The sequence below is a fragment of the Callithrix jacchus genome, chromosome 6, assembly GCF_049354715.1.
Source record: "Callithrix jacchus isolate 240 chromosome 6, calJac240_pri, whole genome shotgun sequence".
NCBI classification, from domain to species: Eukaryota; Metazoa; Chordata; class Mammalia; order Primates; family Cebidae; genus Callithrix; species Callithrix jacchus.
In genome coordinates, this window is record NC_133507.1 from 66,366,037 (window position 1) to 66,378,685 (window position 12,649).

Consider the following 12,649-nt stretch of genomic DNA (forward strand, 5'->3'; position numbering starts at 1 on the left):
TCATTTTATTGCAGTGGTCCAGAACTGAACCAACATATATTCAAGGCATGCTTGTACACACTATACTGCCTCGGAAAACTTTATCTTCTTGGTTCCTAAATAGCTCACTATCTGTAAATAGAATATAAATCAAATATAAATTCATCATAAACAATGAAGCTCTACTTTTTACCTTAGTGCCCAACCCATATTACTTTGGAGGTAATCAGATCAGCCATATGCTCACACAGAGGGACACTAAAGGCCTAGTCATCTCACCATTCCTTTTCTGATTTTCTCCAAAATAAAACTAAAATGTATGTATGTCCTGTTAAGCTGAGAACACTTTTATTAGCTCAGGCCAGTTTTTCTGTGCAGTAGAGTAATAGTGCAATCACTGAAGAGAAGTAGGTTCAAATAGGGAGTCTCTGAGGTAACTCAAATTCTTGTGTTAGTGAATTGACTGAGAGCAGTGAGGTATAAATTTCTACTAGGATTGGCCGGGCGTGGTGGCTCAAACCTGTAATTCCAGCACTTTGGGAGGCTGAGGCGGGTGGATCATGAGGTGAAGAGATCGAGACCATCCTGGTCTACGTGATGAAACCACGTCTCTACTAGAAAATACAAAAAATTATCTGGGCATGGTGGTGTGTGCCTGTAATCCCAGCTACTCGGGAGGCTGAGGCAGGAGAATTGCCTGAACCCAGGAGGCGGAGGTTGTGGTGAGCCGAGATCGCGCCATTGCACTCCAGCCTGGGTAACAAGAGCGAAACTCCGTCTAAAAAAAAAAAAAAGAAAAAATTCTACTAGGATTGTAATAAATACCCTGTGGGGCATTCTCCAGTTTACAGATATCCACATCCCATTATCCTTTGTCAGCTATGGTTGAGCATAATTGTCTTCCTCCAGTTGATTGAACCAAAACAGGTAACTTTGCCTAACCCGAGCCAAGCAGATGTTTCTAGGGAATTCATAACTGATACTAATCTATTTAATCTATTTTTGTTCAGTTGGGAGCAACTATCAACTTAAAAATGTAGGGTGACTCTCTACCGTCTACTGCATCAGAGTCAGAGAAAGCCAATTCACAGCGGAAGAACCTGCCAATGAAATTTTCTATTCAGGGAGCTTAACTGTATATTTTCTACTTTGAGATCTATAATATATCTCTGTAACATTTATAATGTTTGGGATTTTTCTGTTTGTTTGTGTCTTAATCTAGCTTTAGTTCATTTCTGTTCACTGAAACCCACAGAGTCCTAATTAATACAAAGATATAACCCCAAATTTACAATTATTTTATTTAAAAACTTTTTTATGAAGTTTACTCTTATTCAGAACTGTAGCTAAAAACTGTTATGGCACTTTTAGAATATAATCAACAAGAACCAGAGTATTCAGAGTCCTCTATGACTAGGGATATAACTCAGTGTGATATGGTCAAGACTGGTAATTTCTGAAGGTGATGGTTACCTCAAAGTGTGTAGCATCAAATGTGTCTTTACCACATACTTTCATAACTCCATGTTCTCTTTTTAGAGACGGAGTTCGTCTTATTTTAGTTTCTTCAAATCATTAATATATTCCTATTTTTCTTCTTCATAGAAACTTTTGATAATGAATCCCTGCTTTATTAAAGCTTTAGGCTTTTTAAAAGTTCAATTTCACTGTGAAGTCAAGGACTTAAAATTCCTTATGGGTAAGTGTTTTTTACTTTATTTTCATCTCATTTACTAGATTAGTGATAGCCTGAATATCAAACTTTCATTTGATATTTTGTGTGTTTTGTGTGCATGCACACATTTCTGTATGCATGTATAATAGTAACTGTCTAAAATAAATTATGATACTGAAAGCAAATGACAGGGGAGTATCATCATTATTAAATAATTAAATAAAAGTAATTTCACTACTCAGATGTAATCCACATATGTTTATTGTTATTTGGGGGTCTAGGGTAATTTGAGTATTTTCCAAAGTACAGATGTTTCTTCTACTAATAATGTCTATTTTTGTTTGAGTCTGTTAAATTTTTCTACTTATGAGAAATATGTATTTTAGAAAAATGTGATAAAAAACATTTTACAAGGAAAATATCACTCTTCTTTTAGCAAATGGTGATATATTTTAGTTACAAAAATTGGAAAATAGGTTTATCTTTTCTTCAAATATTATGCCTCATGAGTAGATTAAAAGTTTTGGATTCTCATCCTTATACCTTCAAAAAAGACAAGAAAATAAAATTACACAAAGCAAAATACAGATTTAATTCTTCCAGGAGGAGCTAATGGTATTCCTATATAACAGACCCTATTGTTATTTCTTAAACAGAAGATATTTAAATTTGGAGCTATATTTACTAATAAAAGTTTCATAATGAAATAGAAATAGTAGGAACCCTCACGCCACATCTCTTTACATCTCTAATATCTAAGTAATGTGTCCTCATATGACATTACTAAGCCAAAAAGGGAAGATACAATTTTATGATAACTGATTGCAATTTTCTTGTAGCAAGCTGAACTGGGAGAACCTTATGCAAAATAGAACTACAGTTGAAGCTAAAGAGGGTGCAGTATACAGCAACAATTATGCAATAAATACCTTAGTTCTGAAGCATGACTTTTTTACTGATTTTATTTTTGTGTGTGTGTGTGGAACAGACTGTATTAGTCCATCTCACACTGCTGTAAAGAAATACCTGAGACTGGTTAATTTATAAAGGAAAGAAATTTAACTGCCTCATGAATCTGAATGGCTAGGGAGGTCTCAAGAAACCTACAATTATGATGGAACCTCTTCCAGCAAACACATACCTCATCACATGGCAGCAGGAGAGAGAAAATCCAAGGAAAAGGAGAAAAGCCCTGATAAAAGCATCAGATCTTCTGAGAACTCACTCCGTATCATGAGAACAGGATGAGGGTAAACACTTCCATCATTAAATTACCTTTCTCTAGTTCCCTCTCGTGACACATGGGGGTTATGGAACTACAATCCAAGATGAGATTTGGGTGGGGACACAGCCAAACCACAGAAAGTACATAAAACACATAGGTACAATTCGCTTGTCTTTATATAGTTTTGTCACATACATATTCACCTTAAAATAATATGTGTTTACCTTTTATTACTTTTGAACTTTATATACATGAAACTTATTGTTTATATCTTTCGAAGAATTACTTAATGGAATTAATGTTTTTCATTGCACATTATGGCTTTATTTTTAAAAAGATTTATCCATTTGTATATCCTCAGTTTATTCATTCTCACTTCAAATAATAATCTAATTTTTAATACACATTTTTAATCCGTTATGCACTTGGTAAATATCTAGATTGTTTGCAGGTTTAAAAACATGTTTGCTTTTGGTATGACGATATGGTTGTGAATATTTTTATATTTGTTTGCCTCTCTTTCTGTGTGTGTGTGTGTGTATAAAATACTTTGCTCCAAGCTATATATTTAGAATTAAAATTGCTGAGTGAAAGGATATGTGCACATTTGAATTTACTAGATAATTAATGCCAATTGTTTTACATTTTATACTATTTAATAATTCTGGCCTTATGTGAGAGTTTTCCTACTCTAAATAAGTCAGCATTAAAATTTACTAAGGTTTTAATTGTAACCAACCTAATGAGTGAGTAGATGATACATAGCACATGCTTATGAGTTTAATTTGCCTTTCTCTGATTACTAAAAAGTTTGAATAACTTTTTAAATACATTGGCATGGTATTTATCTTCTTTAAAATATTTGTTTACATCTTTTGCTCAATTTTCCTATGAATTTTATTATTGACTTATAAGAATTCTTTATATGTTATAAATGTTAATTCTGTGACACTTCAGTGTTTTGCAATTACTTTCTTCCAGTACTTAATAGTTTGCATTTTTCTTCTTATGCTGTCATTTAATTGATATAAAATTGAAGTTTTATTTTACATTTCCTTTATGTTTTGAGCTTTAGTGTTTTAATTAAGAAATACTTTCTAACCAGATAATAGTTTTTTCTAAAATATAAAAACTTCTGTTTTGTTAATGTATGTTTCTAATTCTTCCATAATCAATTTTTGTGTGTAGTTTAAAGTATCTTTTTTTTGTTTTTATTTATTTCTGTGTGAATAACCAATTGTAACTATACAAATTATGGGACATTTTATGTAATCCAACCACTCTGACTATCCTGGTCTCTCATTGCTTAAGTCTCCATGTACTCATGAGGCTCTTTTGGTGCTTACTTCTGCTATCGCATTGGCCTACCTATTCATGTGACAATATAACGCTGATTTAAACATGTTAACTTTATTCTTAAGCATGATATTTAATGGGAAAGTCCTCTATCTTGCTCTTCTTAGTAGTATATCAGATATTCTTTCTCCTCAATCTTCCACATGTACAATAGAATCAGTTAATTGGCCTCCATTAGGAAAAAAACCCTATATAATTTGGTTGAAATTGCCTTCAATCTACAGATCCATCGGGCAAAAAAATTATAAGTGATTTTACCTATGTACATGGTGTACTTCTGTATTTGGTTAGGTCTTTAATGTCTTTCAATAATATTTTCTAATTTTCTATGTAACGTTCTTATATATCTTTTTAAGATTTACATATACTATGTTATTTTAAAAATGTTTTGTAACTTACTTTTGTATAAATAACATTTTCTGAGTCATTCTCTTACATAAATTTGAACTTTCATACATTTGTATATTGAACTTTCTAATATTTTTTCACCTAAGAAAATTATTTCTTAAATTCCAGTATTTGCCTATAATAGGTCATGGCTATTCTTTGTAGGAAATCATAAAAGTTGAAATTATAACAGTTGAGTTCCTTCTTTGTTGAATTACTCAAGATAGACTAGATTATACTGAAGTAAGTAATGACCTCAAGATAACAACAACTTAAATCAACAAATAAAAAAAGTAAAAATGTTGATTAAGATTAAAATTCACAAAATATAAACAAATAGAAAGCATGAAGAAAAGGAAGATTCTCTCTTTCCATCAAAAACATTTGGATTGGTTAATAGTTGCTATTTGCTCTTACACTTTTCTGAATCAATTGGGAAGTTATATATTATAATTTTATTAATTTAGGATATTTCATGTGTATTAAATTTAAACAAATCTAAAGTTAATAAAATCTTCAGCACTCTCTTAAATAATGCTAGAATTCAAATGTTTTAATTCTGATCACCTGCTTCTTAATATGCTATTGCTCTACAGGATTTTTATTATTTCTTGATTTTATACCAACTCCACAAAGTAGTTATTTTTATTATAGTTTTACAGAATAAATATGTCTAGTTTAACATTTTCCTCCCAACCCCCACTGCTTTGATTTTTTTGTTTGTTTTTGCATCTCAGACATTCCTTCTTGAAGGAAGTACATCCTTGAGAATTTCTTTAAAAAATTATTTTTAGAGACAGGGTGTTACTCTGTCATTCAGGCTGGAGGATAGTGGTGTAATCATAGATCACTGCAGCCTAGAACTACTGGGCTCAAGTGGTTCTATAGCCTCAGCCTCTTGAATAGCTGGGACTAGAGGTGAGTGGCACAATGCCTCCCTATTTTTTTTAAGAAATATTTTTTTGAATCAGGGGTCTCATATTTTGCCCAGGCTGATCTCTAAATCCTGGTTTCCAGCAATCCTCCAGCTTTAGCCTTCCAAAGGATTTTGTCTCATGAGAGCCTTTTAAATTTGCACACTCAATTTTACTAATAAAAAAATCTTTATTTTCTCTTACTTGAATATTCTTTTGCTAAATATGTAATTCATTATTTCCAGTTATTTAGCTGATTGAAGGTATGCGAGCTTCTTTCCCTTTGTTGTTCTTACTGAAGGACCAGTTATCTTTATCATTTTTATTTCTTTGTACCTAGTCTGTCTTACATCTGGCTACTTTCAGAATCTTTCAATTTAATGATTTTCTCTTTAGCTTTGTCTAAATGTTCTTTTTAGTTATCTCATAATCTTCTTAATACAATTATTATAACTGATTTTTCCAGAAATTCTATTTGATATCTTTCCAAATCTGCCCAGTCTTCATTTCTTCATCATATGAATAACTCTGTATTTTATTTTTAAAAATATGTTAAATATTCCCATTTAATATTCTGTATTTATTAGTTCACATATCTTCAATCTTTGTAAGTATGACTGTGAAGTTTTATTGTTTCTGCTTTCACTCTTTCTTGGTGGCTTCTTACCATATATTTTAGAAACAGTTTCAGTTATGAAACCGTGTTTTTAAGTCTTGAAATCTTACTTGTGATAATTATTAGAGAACTGAAGATTGTATTTAAAGACAGATTTTTCATAGAAGATTTGTATGCCTATGCCTATGCTAGGAACCTGGAGAAATAGTTAACTGAGGTATATTTTAAACTAAACATTTGCCTTGAGATTTTCAGGGGCCAGATAGGAATTTGAATTTCAGTTCTCAAAACCTATGAGTACAGATTCAAAATTAGGAATTTTGGGGGGAGACTTTTCTCCTCGTTTTTTGCTAAATTTACCCAGAAGCAAAGCTAAAACAGATAAGTGCTCTTTAAAGTGGTAGGTTGTTTCTTAGGTCACTGACAGAGGGCTTTATACTTGTGGGGGTCCCATCTTTTTAAGAAGATTATCCTACCTCCAACTAGTTCTGGTCCTAGCTTTTCCCTGTCCTGTTTCTCATAATGGCACCTTTGACAGTGACAGGTCAGCAGATGCCTTCAGGGCAGAAAGCTTCAAGGCTTCCTTGCTACTGTGGACTGACTTTCTTGTGATTCCTTGCCTCTGAGGAAATCTCTTATTATTCCCATTATCTCAGATATTCTTTTTGTCCAAAATTTTTTAGTGTTTTATATGGGAAAAGATTTCTTTGCACATTTAGAATTTTCTTTTTTGAGAAATTAAATTTTCTCTACAAAATTTAGGCTATTTGGGTGCGTCAGAGATTGTAATTCTAAAAACAAGCATGGCACCTGGCACTATTCCCTTTTGGTTCAAATTGTGCTTTGGGCACTTATTAGTGGTATAAGCTTGGGAAAAGGACTTAACCACCTCTACTTCAGTTTCTTTATGGGGTTAATATTAGTAACTGTACCTAACTTATAAGGTTGTTAAAGTTACTCAGTGAGTTTAATAGTTAAAATGGTAACATACATATTGTACATACTCAATAAGTGCTAGTAGCAGTATTGTTCTCAATGACGAAGTTGGGGAAAAAAACCCTGAATGTTGTTTCTTGTTAGGGTAGTTTGCGTAGGCAGGAATTTTTGAGTTAAGAAAGTCAAACATTGTAAAATGTGTACTTGTAGTTTGAATGAATCATGAGGGGATCATATTAGTAATGAATGCTGTATCTTGCCTTTTTTACTGTCTCAAATTGGAGGTTGTACACTTTGATTCTAAACTTGCTTCCCATAAAGATCAAATCATTGATCTTGATGGCATTAAGCTCACTGTGCAAAATTTGCCAAAGGTTTCTGATAAAGATCACCTGGACCCTTGAGTAAACTGCTTTTCTCAAAATCCTTCCCGGAATATTCTGTTTCACAAGGCCTGTGTTGGGTCCTAGGAAACTTATTTTAATAAGGGTCACGGAAGAATCTGGGAGCTACAAACATGTGGCATCAAGTAATAGAATAAATACACCATGTGCCCTGGTTTCACTTTTATCTTATTACATTTATAAGATATTAATTACATATATATAAGATATATATGTAATTAATATATAAGATAGATATGTAATTAATATATGATATATTAATATATAAAAATATATATCTTATATATGTAATTAATATCTTGTATATATAATTAGATAAAAATGTCTCAGAGAAGTCATTTGCATTTCATTGAATTTTATTTAACTTTAAAAAGGAGATAATTATTATGGACTTTTGTCATAAGCCAGTTAAGAAAAAATGAGTATGAAACACCTCTGTGCATTTTGGAGAAAAATAACAAATTCAATTGTAGCCAAATGATTTTCTAATTTCTATAATTTTGACCTTCCTTTAAAGGTTTGCATTTTAGTTATATGCTACAAATGTATCCAGCTGAACCAATAACATTTCCTTGAATCCTCTTATACTATTGTACAAGTTCCTCTGCCATAGTGTCACTCACGTTGTCCCAAACTTTCTTCCATCATCCCAGAGGTGCTTTAAAAATAAACACCATTAGAAACTTTACTTAAAGTGTATTTGCCATAAGAGTGAATTCACAGTCAGATCAGCTCAAATTTTATAAAATGTGGGTTGGTTGAATCCAGTATGATTAACAATGGTTGTCTTACTTATTTCACTTTGTAAGGACAAGTTTGTGAAATTATAGGTTGACATTACTAGGTTTCTACATTCATAAAGCAGAACTATGTTATGCATATTAGAAAAAAATCTTTTAACTACTAATATAAAGGTGTAACTGCTTTCTATAATATATTTCTGATTGTACTTCACCAAGTTCTTATGAGTTGTTTTCACCATTGCTTCCTCACTTTATGTACAATTTTAGGACAATGAGGTACCAGACATATACATACTAAAATATATATCTATTCAAAAAAAGTTCTCAAACCAATAAGAAGGGTTGCAATTTAGATACTTCCAGTCCATTTACTGAATGTTATGCATGTTACATTGAAAAAATGGGTAAGACGATGTGGTTCCTGCCCTTGTACTAATATAATTTTGCTCCCACAACTCTACTCTCCACCAATCTCACTGGAATAAAAAGTAGGAATGACTTTTAATAACAAGTTTCTTCTTTCTTCCATATATGCATCAGTTCTGATTATTAAGTGTAGCCCTGTGGTTCATTTATAGCCAACGTTGTGAGTTCTGAGGAAGGAGCAATTAGACTCTAACAATGGGATTTCAGAACATAATGGACAATATGCAAGGTATTTAGTTTCAGGATCTTCATTTCTATTCACATTTCTATGTACTGTGCTATTTTTTCTTAATTTAATTTTAGTGCCATTATTGTGTCTTGTTTAATTTTTTATAGCTTCCTATAATTAAGCCTTTATTTGGAAGTCATTTTAAAACCACTGCATCGTTGCCATGGAATTGTTGGTAATATGTGATTACATTATGTTGTCTTTTCTGGGGACACTCTTGTAAATGAAGCATTATCCTCAGAGATTTTCTTGGCTGAAAATGTAAGTAATTAAAAATGTAAACAAATATTACCTGTTACATATGCTGTAGCAATAAATACTTCAGTATAACACAAGATCAGGTTTCTTTTAGGATACAGCTTAATCCTTCTACAGCATGTTTTATAATTGGACAAATAAGCCAGTAAACACTTAATATCTTATGTACTATCACATGCAGATGCCCAGGGTTTTTTATGCTCTATCTTTGAGTACTATACATTTCTTAACTGATATTATCAATAATCTTTTAGCATTATTTGTCATTTTAACAAGTACTGCTAAGGATATGTAAAAAATAGAATCACCCAGCAAAAATTCACAAATAATAGCCAATATAACTGATAGTCAAGGAAAATGGGAATTCTTTGTCTTTAGCTGGCAAGTTGAAAATTAATACATCCTGTTTGGAAGGCACTTTGATAATATGTATCAAAGGCCTAAAAATGTACATAATCTGTTACACATTAATTTATTTGTTAAGTATTATCCTAAAAGTCATTGAGATATACACAAAGAAGTGTGTACATAATACTCATCATTATATTATTTCTAATATCCAAATATCATGAATAACCTAAGCATATACCTGCAGAGAATTGGTTAAATAAAATATGGTAAATCCAAGAAGAGAATACTATACAGCTTTTAAAAATCAAAATGTAGGGGAAAGTAAATAATATAGCATAAACAGTTTATATAACATGAATAAACAACAACAATTAGAAATAGGATAAACAAAGGACACTTTTTTAATGATTATTCAGATGTGTGGAAAATAATTCATGACGGGAACATCAGCAAGATAATCAAATAAGTGATATCAGCCTTCATTCCACCACACAAAAAACAGAAATTAGATAGCTATCCAAAAATGGAAATAGCCTTAGGAAGGCTCAAGGGTCCAATTAGGAACCTACAGCAATACATTGGAGCAAAAAGCAACGAATAACCACACAGATGATTGTGGGGGAAAATGGCATAGTGGAGACATCTAGAGATAGCTAGGGACAAAGAACCAGAGTGAGAATTCTCAGTATTAGCCACATGGTGGATCCCATCACTGTGCCCAGTGGCTTGCTTTGCAGAGAACTCCATCAGCCTTTGCTGCTACGGACCTCAACAGCACCTGTGGCAGTTTTGAACTCCCTGCAGAGTCCCCTTAGTGTTCATCAGTAAAGATCTCAGTGGCCTGCTCCACGGAGGACACCATTAGCTTTTACCATTAACGTAATTAATGGCCTTTACTGCTGCAGACCCTCTGGAGAGAGAGACACTTAGTTTGCCCTTTATCCCCAGGAAGGAGTCGGAATTGCTGTTGCACTGCTGAGACCATTCCACGCCCTGCAGTCTTTGCATACTCCCCAGACCCTGGAAGTGTGGCCATTCTGTGTGCATCTGTGCCTCAAACACTGAGGCTACCATCACTTTGTGACAGCATGTGCCCTAGACACTAGAGATATGGTCACTCTGTGTTTATCTATGCTCTAGATGGTGGTTTTACAGTAACTCGGCAGAGCACACTTGGCAGGCAAAAGCACTACCACTGCATCAGGCCATCTGCATTACAGACCCTGGAACTGTGGTGGTTTCACACACACCCACTTTCTGGACTCCAACTCTGTGGCCACTACATGACAGCCCATGCCTAGAACAGAAAAGCCACTGCCACTGTGAAAGCTTCCATACCTGGATTCTAGACCTACGACTCTTTGTTTGTTTGTACTCTGTACCCCACACTCGAACTACTTCATAAGCATTCATGTCTTACACACAGTTACTAACATTGCAATGGGGGTGCTTGCATGACACCCCTGCTGCTCTGGGCCCTGGAGCTTCGGTCCTTCCACATGAGCCTGCACTCAAGACCCTGGCTCAATGACTTTTCAACAGTTGTCACACATCAAACACCAGTGATACTGCCAATGTGAGCATGCAAACAAGATACTACTGGTACCATGAAGAATCTTCCTGGCCGTGACAACCTCCATGGACAGAAAGAGAGAGAGAGATTGGTAGGATCCCAGCGGTCTGCCACCAAAGACCACCAAAGTCCTCGCTGCTGCTGCAGAAACCCACAACCTTGGCCACTGAGGATCCCTGACATCTTTGCCAATACTAACCTCAGATAATAGAGCTATGTAGAGACTATTCTCTTCCCTCATCAGAATCAGAACCTCCACAACACACTGAGCCAGTACTATCATACCTACTCACACTGACGTTTTCTTCCCCAATGTAATCCAGCATATCAACAGATTAAATAAGAAAAATAATATTATTACATGAATTAGTACAGAAAAAACAATAGACAAAGTTCATCTACTATTTACAATAAAAGCCCTCAGCAAAATAGGAATAAAGAGAATCATAGTCTTCAATCTAATGAAAACATCTACAAAAGATGTGTTAGTATAGCTAATACATTAGTAATAAAACATGGAATATTTCACCTTTAATTTGAAAAGCAAAGCTAAGGCTGCCTGCTGTCACTGTTCTTATTACATACATCAAGTACTGGAAGTTCTAGCCACTGCAATAGGATAAGCTAAAGAAATAAAAGACCTTTATATTGGAGAGGAAGAAATAAAATTAGCTTTATTTTCAGATGACATAGTTGTTTATACAGAAAAATTTGCAAGGAATTTTGCAAGGACTCTGCAAAAAACATGAAACAAAAAAAATCCTGTGACTTACAAGTGAGTTTTGAAAGATGGCAGGGTAAGAGACCAACACTCAAAAATTTATTACACTTCTATATACTAACAATGAACATGAGACAACTAAAATTAAAAACACATATTATTTATAACTGCTTTAGATAAAATAAATTTTTAAGTATAATTCTAATAATACATGTATATGATTTGTATACAGATAATACAAAGCTGCTGAAAGAAATCAAAAATTTAAATAAACATTTAAGCCTATATAAATATAAACCATATAAATGTTTGAACATTTATATAGGTGCCTTTTTGAACATTTATATAGGTGACTATTATGGTATGTTAATTATTTATCTCAATAAATCCATTAAAAATGAACATGATATTATTACCTGTGTCACTTTTTTAAACACATTTATACTACACCGGTTTTGCAATAACGTCAATTAATTCACCATCTTTTCGTTGTAATGCTAATGAGAAAAAAGATGGATTCTTTGCAGGTCACAGTCTGTGTGGATCTTTGGCTTCTCCCCATGTCTGTGTATGTCTTTTCTTGGGATGCTAGTTTCCTCCCACATCCCAAAGCTGTAACTAATGGGTTCATTGCACATCTACATGGTCCACTCTTAGTGAGTGTGGATCTGTGTGAGTGAGTCCTGTGATGGGATGGTGGCCTGGCCAGGACTGGTTACCCTCTGGAGTCCTCAACTGCTGGCATAGGCTCCAGTAACCTGCAACCCTGATCTAGAATAAGCAGGTTGGAAAAGTAATGAATGAATGAATGAATACAAATTATTGTGAAATAAAAGTTTGCAAAAGATATGATAAT